The sequence below is a fragment of the Pelodiscus sinensis genome, chromosome 1 (assembly GCF_049634645.1).
Source record: "Pelodiscus sinensis isolate JC-2024 chromosome 1, ASM4963464v1, whole genome shotgun sequence".
Lineage (NCBI taxonomy): Eukaryota > Metazoa > Chordata > Testudines > Trionychidae > Pelodiscus > Pelodiscus sinensis.
In genome coordinates, this window is record NC_134711.1 from 297,323,892 (window position 1) to 297,336,196 (window position 12,305).

General features: G+C 41.0%; 1 protein-coding gene across 1 annotated transcript in view; it reads left to right on the forward strand.

Annotated features, from left to right (window-relative positions):
* Positions 1–3,855: 3,855 nt before the first annotated feature.
* Positions 3,856–12,305, forward strand: part of STARD13 (StAR related lipid transfer domain containing 13) — a 430,610-nt gene continuing 422,160 nt past the window's right edge. Inside the window, exon 1 of the mRNA XM_075919190.1 lies at positions 3,856–3,985. The gene's annotated coding sequence lies outside the window, so the exon portion shown is untranslated. The remainder of the gene's footprint in view (positions 3,986–12,305) is intronic.

Here is a 12,305-nt window from a genome sequence, read left to right on the forward strand (position 1 = left end):
TAATATGGTCAGTATTAAATGATAGGTCACATTCACTCTAGGTTTTTGCCAGCTTCTACAAAATGTTGACAAACTGTGCTCCAATACGAAAAATCCCTTATGGGGCAAGGAAGCGTAAGGTCTGAGTGTAAGTTCATCCCTTGTGATTTTTGCCATGGAGGGATTGGATATAGAAGAAAACCACAAATGAAGCTGCCTCTCCTTCCTCTGGTACTTTATATGTCCCTTTATGTCAACTCTGGAAATTTGAACTTTTCAGCCGTTAGGGACCATGACTGATTGGGATGAGACCCTATGTTTACTAGCAACAGCTCTCAGCAAATCTAGGAGGAATTAATATTCCTCTATTGCCCACAGACTCAATCAATGCTTGTTTGATTAATATTTTTGTAATACAGCTCCCCTCTCAAGCTTACTAGGTGTGATGAGATTCCAGTGGGACCACTTACAGGGTAAAGTACTGTGTGTGGTTTAAGTAGCTAAGCTATATTGCAAAGGTTGAAGAGAGACAAATAATGGAGACAACATCCGAAGTGTTGCCACATGCATTATATTTACTCAACAAGCCTTTTTATTTCATAGGTAAAAGGCTAGAGGACAAAGTACTGGAGATCTAGAGGCAGAAAAACATTATAATATGTATTGTACTGCTCACCCTGAGTAATGACATTGGAATTTCATCCTAAATTACTTAGTATTTATTTGTATTTCAGTACAAGCAGGTCAGAAGTCTTTCTGTGTTGGGAGCTATACAAACACATAGGGAGACATAGTCCCCACTCTGAAAAGCTTAGACTCTCAGAACCTGACTGTGCAAACACTTATGGACACGTTTAACTTTACATAGTCTCTCTGAAGTCAATGGATTTCTTGTGGGGGCAAAGTTAAGCATATGTATTTGTGGGATTGTCATTGGACAACTAATGATTGTAACTGTCTTGAAGGGAACAGTAATAAGCTGACACTTGCAAAAGTGTGGCTGGTGCCGAATTTTATTTCAAATGCTTTTTTTGTTTTTAATACACCTCTGCCTTTACTTGCATGAAAAAACAAAGCTCTTCCTCATTCCAATTTTTGTAAAACCTCCCTCTGCCTCAATTTAAAAAATTAAATTGGAGCAAGTTCACAAAAGGGTAACAAAAATAAAAGGGTTGGCAGTATTAACTAATGAGGAAAGATTGACAAATAAATATGTAAAGCTTGGCTAACAGGAGATGTGGTAAGTCTACAAATATTTGCAAGCTATAAACACCAAGGAAGGAAAGGAATTTAATATTATACATGAGCGCATATCTAGGGCTAATGGCTCAGGGAAAGACATATGCCGAGCATTAAGAAAAAATTACCTGTATTCTATAGCATTAAAAAATGTCATAATAGGCACTATGTTAGGGAAATGGTGGATAAGATGGGTAGAACAAATGTCCAATGGAGATCATCCTGAACTGGCAGGTAGATGGGCTAGTTAAGTTGACAGGCTTACTAACTGCTAAGATTTTTAGATGATTTTTGGATCAATTCTTTACTATAAATGCCACGGGAAAGTCATTTTAGAATTATTTGTTATCATGAGTAGAGCCTACTAATTTACTTGTTGCTGCATTACTGCAATTCACTAATACATTTACGAAAACCGGAAGCCTTTGGCATTAGCAGGGGATATGTTCTTGAGATCACCATTAGTGGTGAAAAATGCACGAATATTGGAGCCCAGGATGTTCCTGAAACAAAACTACATTTTCCATATAAGACAATATAATGATACAACCGATTGATATTTACATGCAATAATGCAATAAACACATGCAATATCTAACATTCCCATAACGGCATAATTGCAGCTTCAATCTCCCATTTAACTTTCAGGCTCTTGTACTAGAACACACTGAAAAAGCATCATCATGCTGTGTTATGTGTTTGGACTAGTGCAGCATTGCGCACCGCAAATATGCAAAACCACAGATAGCAAAATGGTGAGTGGCGAGGGCTTCCTGTAAATTATAATCACACTCTGCTGTGAGGATAATAGGATGTTCCTATAGTGAATGTACAACTCTCTTGATTTAAAAGAGGAGGTTTATTTATGGCAATATTCTCCTCAAGCTGTGATCTTGACTTTTGGTTGCTAGGCATTCTGAGAGCCAATGCACTCCATGACCTAGATCCTCTATGTGCAAGTGGGAATATCTGATCAAATAAAACCAACATAGGGAATCAGTAGAGATAACTCTGGGGATGGCTTAAGAATAAGGTGGCACTGAGGCTTGTAGGTCTTGTATTTTTGCTAAGAATAAACGACTTTAATACTGGATGTGTTCAGTGTCTTTCCCTCTCAGCATGTTGACATTTGTAAATAAATGTACAGATGTGAAAACAAATGTGTAGATGTTTGTTCATCGAACTAAAACTTTTAGGGTACGTCTACACAGCAGGATTAAAGTTGGAATAAGCTACACAACTTCAGCTATGTCAATTGTGTAGCTGAAGTAAAAATAGCTTAATTCAGCTTTTGGCACTATTTACACAGCAGGAAGTCGAAGGAAGAACACTCTTCCTTCAATTTCCCTTGCTCGTCATAAAACGAGAGTTACCATGAGTCGGAGTCAGAAGTCCGCCAACTCGACATTATTTCAAACTAAAGGCTTGTAGCGTAGATGCACTCTTTGTTATTTCGGAATAACTGACATTAGTCCGAAATAACGCTGCTGTATGGACATATCCTTACAGACTGCTTTCATATGACTAATTTGTTGTATTATATTATTGCTATACTTTAAAACTGCATAAGTTAGTGTACATCTTTCCACCCCCTGAATATGTAGGAAGGCTTGGAAAGCAGCTAGCCTAAAACTTGTGAATGTCTGTCACTCCATATATTTTGCAAGTTATTTGAGAAACAGTTGATCTAAGTATTGTCAGGGTAAATGGATGCAGAAACGAACATTACTCTTTACTAACAAACATACAGTAAAGTTTTCTGGTGAGAATATGGGTCAGTGGTATGGGGGAATTTAACCTATACTGTTGGGGGTAAAAAGAAGAGGGGGGAGATGAAGAACCTTCTTCTCGTGGTGGGAAAACCTGAAAGGAACTGGGCATGGTGGAAATCTGACAGGAAAGAGAACAGAGGAGAGAGAGAGAAAGCATACTGAGGGAGGAGGAAAAACATGTACTGCCAGATCTCAATTTATTTCAGCAGAGCTCCATGCAGCACAGGGGCCTGTCCAGACATGATTTTGCAGAATGTGGACCTAAAATTAGGGATAAAAAATATAGAGGAAAAAAATAAAAACAATCTAAAGAAAAATACTGAAAAGGAAGAAGCAGTGCAGTAGGAAAAGCATGAAAAAGAGAAATCTTCATATATATATATATATATATATATATATATATATATATATATATATATATATATATATATATATATATATATATATATGTATGTATGTATGTATGAAAAAGGAAAGCAAAGCAAAGGCCCAGGAGCCAGACTATACCTTTACAAAAACTTAGGTTATTGAAAGTAATTATAGTGGGTTAGTTTATGAAAAGTAGCTCCAGTTTGCTCCTTTATTAAAGGAGGCATCACCCTTCCCCCTTTAGGCCTGTGTTGACACTAGTCATGAAATGTGGGGGAGGCCGTATTTTTGTCACCCTCACCTCTGCTTCTGTATGACTAGGGTGATGAACTGTGTGCTAGGGTTGCATGGGCACAAGGAGTGAAATGCTTTGTGACAGTAACACGGAGGTTAATTTGGCTCCTCGATCACAAAGATCATATGCTGATTGTGACAGGTTTTCAGGGAGGCAGCTCACACATGTGCTGCCCTGCTCTTCCCATTGGTGTGTTCGATAAGAAGGGGCTGGCCCCTTGCAAGTCACCTTCTGTGCCTCTGACAGATTAGATTTTTAAGCAAGAAAACAAAACCAGGATGTCTTCTGGGCTGCTTTATCTTTAAGGACAGCTTAGAGCTGCAACTGCGAGGTAAGAAGTCTCCTGCCTGAACTTTAAAACGGGGAGTGTAATCATAGAGTCAGCCTTTAAACACTTGGCTATTTAGTGTGCAACTTTACATGACGTGTATATAATAAACTGTCTGTATAATAAAATTGCCCTGTCAAACGGCTGTGAATCCTCATCTGATAACAGTTCTTGCTTTTTAAAAACCCCAGAAGTTGGCTCTCTGTGTTGTGATAATAAATGTGAAGGAAGGGTTTCTTTCAGGGAATATAACCAGTCTAGATTGAAATGGCTTCAGATTATCTTTGCTATTTAAAAATGGTTTCATGAGCAGAGCCAGTCCTGCTGAAGGGGGAATCCCATGGGAGTTGTCAGCAAATGTCAAGCTGGTCTCTGTGTGTCTTTGTCATGAGCGTCATTTGGTGCTTGCTTGTGTGTGAAGAGGGATTAGTTTAAATCCTGCTGTCACAATTGTGTGGCACTGCATTCACTTAGATGAAAAATCTGTTGGTACCAGGTGTTGGCAAGCTGGCCAATTAATAATGATTGTGGCAAATTAGCTTGAGTGATTATAGCTCATTATGATGCAGATTTACAGAAATCTTTTTGGGACAGAATGATACAGAATGGTTACCAATGTGTGAGAGAATCATCCATGGCACTTAAAAATAAGTCACTGCCCTCCCCCCCCCCCCATCCATTTCTATTTTGTTTTTAAATAAATAGGAATTGTTGAATGTTTTTCTTTGGAGCTTTTGGGGCTTTGAACACAACTTCTGCAGGAGCCAGTTCTGCAGAATCAGGCAAAAATCCTATGAGTTCAAACACGTGCCATGTCAGTTTCCTACTAGAGAATAATCTGCACAGGGAGCAATTTGGCCCTAAAATGTTACTTTATACTTTTTCCTATGTAGTTAAAGCTAATGCATTAGAACTTCTTTTGGTTTAGTAGGTCCTTGATAAAAGCTGAAAGCCATTAAACAAGGATTGTTTTTTTCCAGTCTTTCCTCAAATAAGCCTGCTTCATTAGTGGATTCTAGAACCCACACTCACTGTTACAACTTATACCTTCGTATGCAGTTGGTTTTCCAACTTCACTCTTCCCATCTGCCCTTGACATATACATTACCTCCAGTTTAAACTCTCAGATTCCAGCATATTTAGCAATCCCAAGTCAGAAAAGACATGATGACATAAATGGGAATAAGTAGCATCTTATTGAAATGTGGGTGTGAGTCTGAGCCAGTGGTTTTCAAACTGTAGGCCGTGACCCCAAAGTAGGTCATGACTCAATTGTAATGGGGTTTCCAAGAGTGGTGTAATACCTGCTGGGGCATAAGAACATAAGAACGGCCATACTGGGTCAGACCAAAGGTCCATCTAGCCCAGTATCCTGTCTGCCCACAGTGGCCAATACCAGAGGCCCCAGAGGGAGAAATCACAGGTAATCCTCAAGTGATCCCTCCCCTGTCACCCATCTCCAGAGAAAAGGGCCAACGCCAAAGCCCAGAAGCTCAAGTCCCACTATCTAGGACTGAAGACCAAGGAGAAGATGGGTGGGCTAAGATTACATGCCAGAAGTCCTTGGGCTGAGATGGGCTCAGGCCTCTGTTTGTCCCCCTCTTCCACTTCTGGGGTCATGTAGTAATTTTTGTTGTCATAAGTGTGTGTGGAGGGGTCAAAATGCAATGAAGTTTGATCTAACAATTCTGAATCTAAGCCAGTGTAGATGGCCAGATAAAGATGGAATTTATGCCTTAGAACCTACTTTGTCTTATCTTTGATTTTGGCCCAGAGTGTTTCCCTTCCAATGAATCTCCACCTTTTGATGGCCACTACAGCTTCAACATTTAAACTTTGTCCAAAAGGGAAAAAATACAGTGGTTTTCCATTAAGATTAAATTGATATTTATCTCAAGACATTACAGCAGGAGGTGCCGAAGAACAATAAAAGCAGCACATACTATCCAAGCAGAGAAATGCTGTTGTTCTGACATAAAGAGGCACTTTTAATTTGGAAGAAGTTTCTTGTTATTCTAAAATCCACAAACACCAACATCTATGTAAGAGTAAACATTTAGAATTGTTTTAACTCGGTGGATCACACAAACCGCACTACATTTTAATAATGTTAAAATCGAATGCCTGTTCAGCCATTCTCTTTCCTTTGTCTTCAAAAGTAAACACATATAAACAGATGTATAAATAATATAATATAGGTTGATATGCTTTAAGTTATATAGCTTTTAAAAATTAATAATCAAATCCCCAATGGGAGCTGCAGGTAGCAGTGCCTGCAGGTCAGTGCAGAGCGGCATGGGCCATGTGGAGCCACCTGTTCCCCCCAACCAAACAGGAACTGCCCCAAGTAAGCATCCCAACTCCTAGCCCTAGCCTTCAGTCTCTTCCTCCCTCCCCCCATCCTAAGTCCCTAACTTAAAACCTGCACCCTAATTTCTTGCCCTAGCCCTTACTCCCCTTCCACAACCTAGCTCTCTCTCAGACCCCACACTCCAATCCCATACGCTGAGTCCTATCCCACACACTAAGTCTCTGACTCCCTCCTAAACCCTGAACCTTAACTCAGAACCCCTGCCATAAATCTGCTCCAGTGCCCTAACTCATGCCCAGACCCCATATCCCCACCCTCTGTACTGAGCCTGCTCCCACACTGCAAACCCCATAGCCTCAGCCTGGAGCCCCTTCCTACACCCAAATGCCTCATTCCCAGTCCCACTCCAGAGACCGCATCCCCAGCCAGAGTCCTCATCAACCCCAACCCTGAGCCCCTTCCCACACTCTGAACCCCTTTGCCCCATCCCTGACACAGATTCTCCATGTGTAGGATGAATTTTGTTAAGTGCACCAATGTGGAAGTGATGTGTCACACATCATCTCCATATTGCTGCACATAACAAAGTTCATTCCATACATGGACATAAAAAATTAGAGGGAACACTGACCTAATCTTTTACACCCTTTAGAGTTATGTATGAAATGTATATATTATCTAACTATATATTTTAGAGTGTGTCTGTTTGTCTGCAAGTCCGTTTGTTAAAGAACGCCTCATAAACGGTAAGAGGTAGGGCCACCAAATTCGGTATTCAGCTCCCTCTTACCCTAACTTAAAGCAAGATCAGGGTTTGGTTGTGCCAGGAAAATGGGAAGTGCCGAGAATGGGACTGTTTTCCAGAACATGGAAAGGGAGAGGGCTGCTGTTCGGAGGCATGTGATACTGCGGAGTGACCACTGGGGAGCAGTCACATCACCAAGAGAGTGGTAAGCTAGGGCTGAGCCTTGCCAACTTGCCTGCTACTAGACCAGGTAAGCAGCCCCCCCACCTTAAACCCCTGACTGCAACACCAGAGGTGGGGGGAGATGAAAACCCTCCTGGACAGGAGGCTGGGGAGGGGGCTCGGGAGGAGAGAAAAGGCCCCTGCTAGACAGGGGAGGGTAGAGGGGGAGAAATGGCCCCTGCCAAAAGGGCTGGGGGGACAGCAAAGACTCTTGTTGGTCTTGATTGAGAGAAAAGTCTCCTGCCAGCTGGAGGGGGTGGGGGAGAGAAGGCCCCTGCTGGCTGGGGACCTGGGAGGAGAGAGAATAGGCCCCTGCCAGCGAGGGGAGTCTGGAGAGCCTATGCCAGCCAGCAGGATTGTGGGGGAGAAAAGGCCCCACCAGCTAGGGGAGAAAAATCCTCTCCAGATGGGACCCTCCCCAGACTCCTGCCTTGCCCTCCCTGCACATCCCCAAGGTCCTGTCTTGACTCCTGAACCCCCACACCGCCAGCCCCTGCCATGAAGGACTAGGACAATGTCGGGTAAGTCTTCTAGTTTTCTATAATTGACCCATTTCTCCCATCAGTATCTGGACTCTGTCCCATTAGTAAGTCCTGAGAAGGTCGTAGCTTAAACTGGTAAGTTATGAAGTAGCACATGTAGCTCAACAAGAGTTTACACTCTGGAATTGGGGCCACTTGTTTTTATTCTCAAGTTGATTTCCATTTCTAAATTACCCTCATGTTTCCCAGATGCATTCCTCTGGGAGGTGAAATGCTGTTGTTATGCCTTACAAATGTAAATTAACTAATCTTCCAGGAGTAATTGATAGAAAAGTAATTTCCTTTAGGATGACAAACAGTTTTTCAGCATAAGAGTAATGACTTCAATTTAAAAACTATAAATTGTATATTCAGGAGCTCCAGGTCTGACTTACTCAGCTTCAAATATAAATTACACATTTCTGCATCTAGGTGGTTATAAATAACACCACAGTTAGAACAGGCATTATTCCTTTCCTTCACCACTTTGTTATAATTGACAACAGGAACAAAAGATCTAGGCTGTTTACTTAAAAAAAAAAAAAGCACTAAATAAAGGTGCACATATTCTTCATAATCTCAGACTTCACTAATGATGGGCATAGACACCCACAAAGTGATCTCTCTACCAGAAATAATATTTCATCAAATCTATTTCTAGAATAGGCCAATGTGTTCAAAATCCCGATCCGGATGAAACCTTTTTTTTTTTTTTGCTCAGGCCCATCTCTGATCGTAACGCCACTCTATTTAGGGAATGAGAAGGAAAAATAAATTATTTCAGTATGCATTCTGGTAGCACCCATATCGCACATACATACGAATGAACATGCACACAAATAGTCTTTGCTCTGAAGAGCTGTTTCAGAAACCAACTACAGTACCATGCCATAGGCAGAACAGAGGAATGCAAGCAAAAGACACATTATAAACATTCATTAAAAATATCCTTAATTCCTTCATAGTCAAACAAAAGATTGACCTCTTGTTACAGTAGAAGTGGGCACTGAGGGTATGTCTACAAAGCAAAGTTATTTCAGAATAGCAGCCATTATTCTGAAATAACTATTTCAAAATAAGGCACGTATAGACACTCCACTGCCACTATTTTGAAATAGCCCCTCACCAGGGCCATTCTAAGTTATTCCTCAACAGTGCCTCCTGGGGCTCTAAATCAAGATAGCACATCTACCTTAGGGTGTGTCTAGACTACAGAGTTTTGTTGACAAAAGTGGACTTTTGTCGACAAAACTATACCTGCATCTACACTACCGCTGAGTTCTGTCGACATAACGTCGACAGAACTCAGCAGTTTTGTCGACGCTGGTAAACCTCATTTTACGAGGCATAACACCTTCTGTCGACAGAGTTCTGTCGACAGAAGGTGTTATTGCATGTAGGGTTGTGTCTAGACTACAGGGTTTTGTCGACAAAACTGAATGTAGTCTAGACGCTCTTTGACGACAGAAGCTTTGTCGACAGTATCTGTCGACAAAACCCTGTAGTCTAGACGTACCCTTAGGGAAGCCTGCCTCAGACTAATTGTGAGGCTTTCCTGTAGTGTAGATGTGATATTTTGAAATAAACTATTTCAGAATAATTATTCCATAATAGCTTATTTTTAAATCAATGTGCAATGTAGATGTAGCCTGAGAGAGTAAAGAGAGGAGAGCATGAATGTGCTTGCGGGAGAAGTGGACAAATTGAGTGGTTGGCATCAGAGAACAGAGGAGATATGGGCAGTATAAAAGATATGTTTGGGAGTTTGTGAGCTCAAGTGTACTTTAAATGATAAAGATAATTCCAGATAATGGCAAACCAGCTTCAGTGCAAATATGAGCTCTGTCTTGTGTGCTTTCTGGTAATGAGACACTTTCCCAGTGTAAACATTTTCATTTCTATGACGTAGGGGTTATCATAATGCAAAAGGGATATAAACGAGTACTGTGTTTTCCTAATGGTCCTTTTGGAGAGGGAAAAAGGTCATGGATCTAAATCTAAAAGATTAACAGCAAAATGACTGACTGAATTAGGAATAAATTGGAAAGTTGTACTTTGTATGTGTGCTGTTCCTTTATAAGATCCTTGCTTTTATTCCTAATTTTGATCTTGTGCATTTCCTTAGCGCACCAAAACTCAGACCTCAATAGTCCAGAAGCCTTAAAGATAAGGAAAATACTGCGAAGTTGGATTATTTTTATTCACCTTATTTTTAAGGCTTTAGGCTTCACATGGAGAGAGGTAAGAGACACACATACATTCCTGTACTCCTCAGAAGAAGTATTTTTGGTCAAGTGAAAGTCTTTGTAGTCAGATGTTTATAATCAATGCCTCCTTAGTAATTTCTTTTCAGTCACTGTTTTTTTGTTCGTGTACATTTTATCCACCCACCCACAATCCTTACAAAGAGCTCAGATTTTATAAGCTATTTAATCATTTGAAATCCCCTATTACCAAATGCTCTAAGAGACCAATGTGTGTGTCAAAGCATGCAGCTGTTGCTTTGTGTAGTTAATAACCTGTCATATTTTAGTCCCTGTAGAAATTACTAGACAAATGTTTTTCTCCTCTTAATTAATGTGGCCAAACTAAACATTTCTTTGTAATTAACATCATTGATTCTTTGTCTATACCTGAGATCCAGGATTGCCTCGAAGTCTAAAGCTCAGAGACAAGGCAGTTTGTGTTCATCCAAAACAAAAGTTGTACTTTTGAGATCCAATCCTGTTTCTTTTGAAGTCCGAGGAAATTCAGCCATTGTTTTCCATGGATCAGTGATTTAGATACTACGCACCCCTCAGGATTAGGTCCTCAGTGCAGGCTTCAGTCTAAAGTAATCTGTGTGGCTGGTACACCTTGGAATCCCATGGAGTTGCCCTATATTAGTTGCAGGGAGAATCTTCTTATGATGGTGATGATGATTGCATGGGTTCCTTTGTCGCTGCTGAAAACTGACCTGTTCCCAGGAAATACGTCACAGGCTCCCATAAAAATGACATCAAGGGCGACACTGAGCATTTCTGCTCCTATTGTCCTGAACGTGGTTCATTCCTGGCAGAGATGTTGCTTTGCTATTCTTGAATAGATCTCATGGTGCAATAAGATTAACAGGTGATTTAATACAACAGATTTAAAAATGATGGTGCACTTATAAAACTCTGAAAACATACGTAGTGCTCTAATTGATAATACATCATGCTGCTTTCCTTTTCCTCTTTTCTATATGCAGTTAATGATTTGATTCATTGCCTGGGATCTGCTGGGGGAAGAGGAAACTCAGAGGTCCACTTTGCTTTAAGGGTGTGTCTAGACTACAGAGTTTTGTCGACAAAAGTGGACTTTTGTCGACAAAACTATACCTGCGTCTACACTACCGCTGAGTTCTGTCGACATAACGTTGACAGAACTCAGCAGTTTTGTCGACGCTGGTAAACCTCATTTTACGAGGCATAACACCTTCTGTCGACAGAGTTTCTGTCGACAGAAGGTGTTATTGAATGTAAACTGTCCTTTGCGTCCACACTACCATGTCGACAAAGCAGCTTGCTTTGTCGACAGAACTCAATGTAGTCTAGACACTCTTTGTTGACAGAAGTTTTGTCGACAGTATCTGTCGACAAAACTTCTGTCGACAGAAGCCTGTAGTCTAGACGTACCCTAAGGGTATGTCTAAACTACATGCCTCCGTCGATGGAGGCATGTAGATTAGCCAGATCGGCAGAGGGAAATGAAGCCGTGATTAAAATAATCGCGGCTTCATTTAAATTTAAATGGCTGCCCCGCTCTGCCGATCAGCTGTTTGTCGGCAGATCGGGGCAGTCTGGATGCGACGCGCCGACAAAGAAGCCTTTCTTGATCAACACAGGTAAACCTGGTTTCACGAGGCATACCTGTGCCGATCAAGAAAGGCTTCTTTGTCAGCGCGTCGCGTCCAGACTGCCCCGATCTGCCGACAAACAGCTGATCGGCAGAGCGGGGCAGCCATTTAAATTTAAATGAAGCCGCGATTATTTTAATCGCGGCTTCATTTCCCTCTTCCGATCTGGCTAATCTACATGCCTCCGTCGACGGAGGCATGTAGTTTAGACACACCCTTAGTGTCTTCTTGGGCTGACAGCTCTAAAATGACTAGCTTGCTGCAGAGCCAGCTTGAACGACTCCTATAGCTCTAAAGGCCAAGGATATAGTCTCTTGGATCCAGGCAATGCAATTCAATTGGAAAACTTAAATTACAATAGAGCAACAGAAATATCTGAATTTGAAGAGGGAGGATAAGCTTCATGTTGTCTTATCTTAAAGCACTAAATCACATAGAAAAGAAAAATATTGAGACATCCATCTCTTTACCAGTGCAGAACAGTTCCTTTGACTCTAAGCACCTGTATTTTCACCCTGCACGCTACTGCAATGGTGTTTGTACAAAATATTAGTTTAATCTGATGTCTCACAGTGCTGGTTATTAATATAATTGTAAAATTCAGGTGTTAATGTTATATGTGAAGTTTATTAATTCCCTCTCTGATG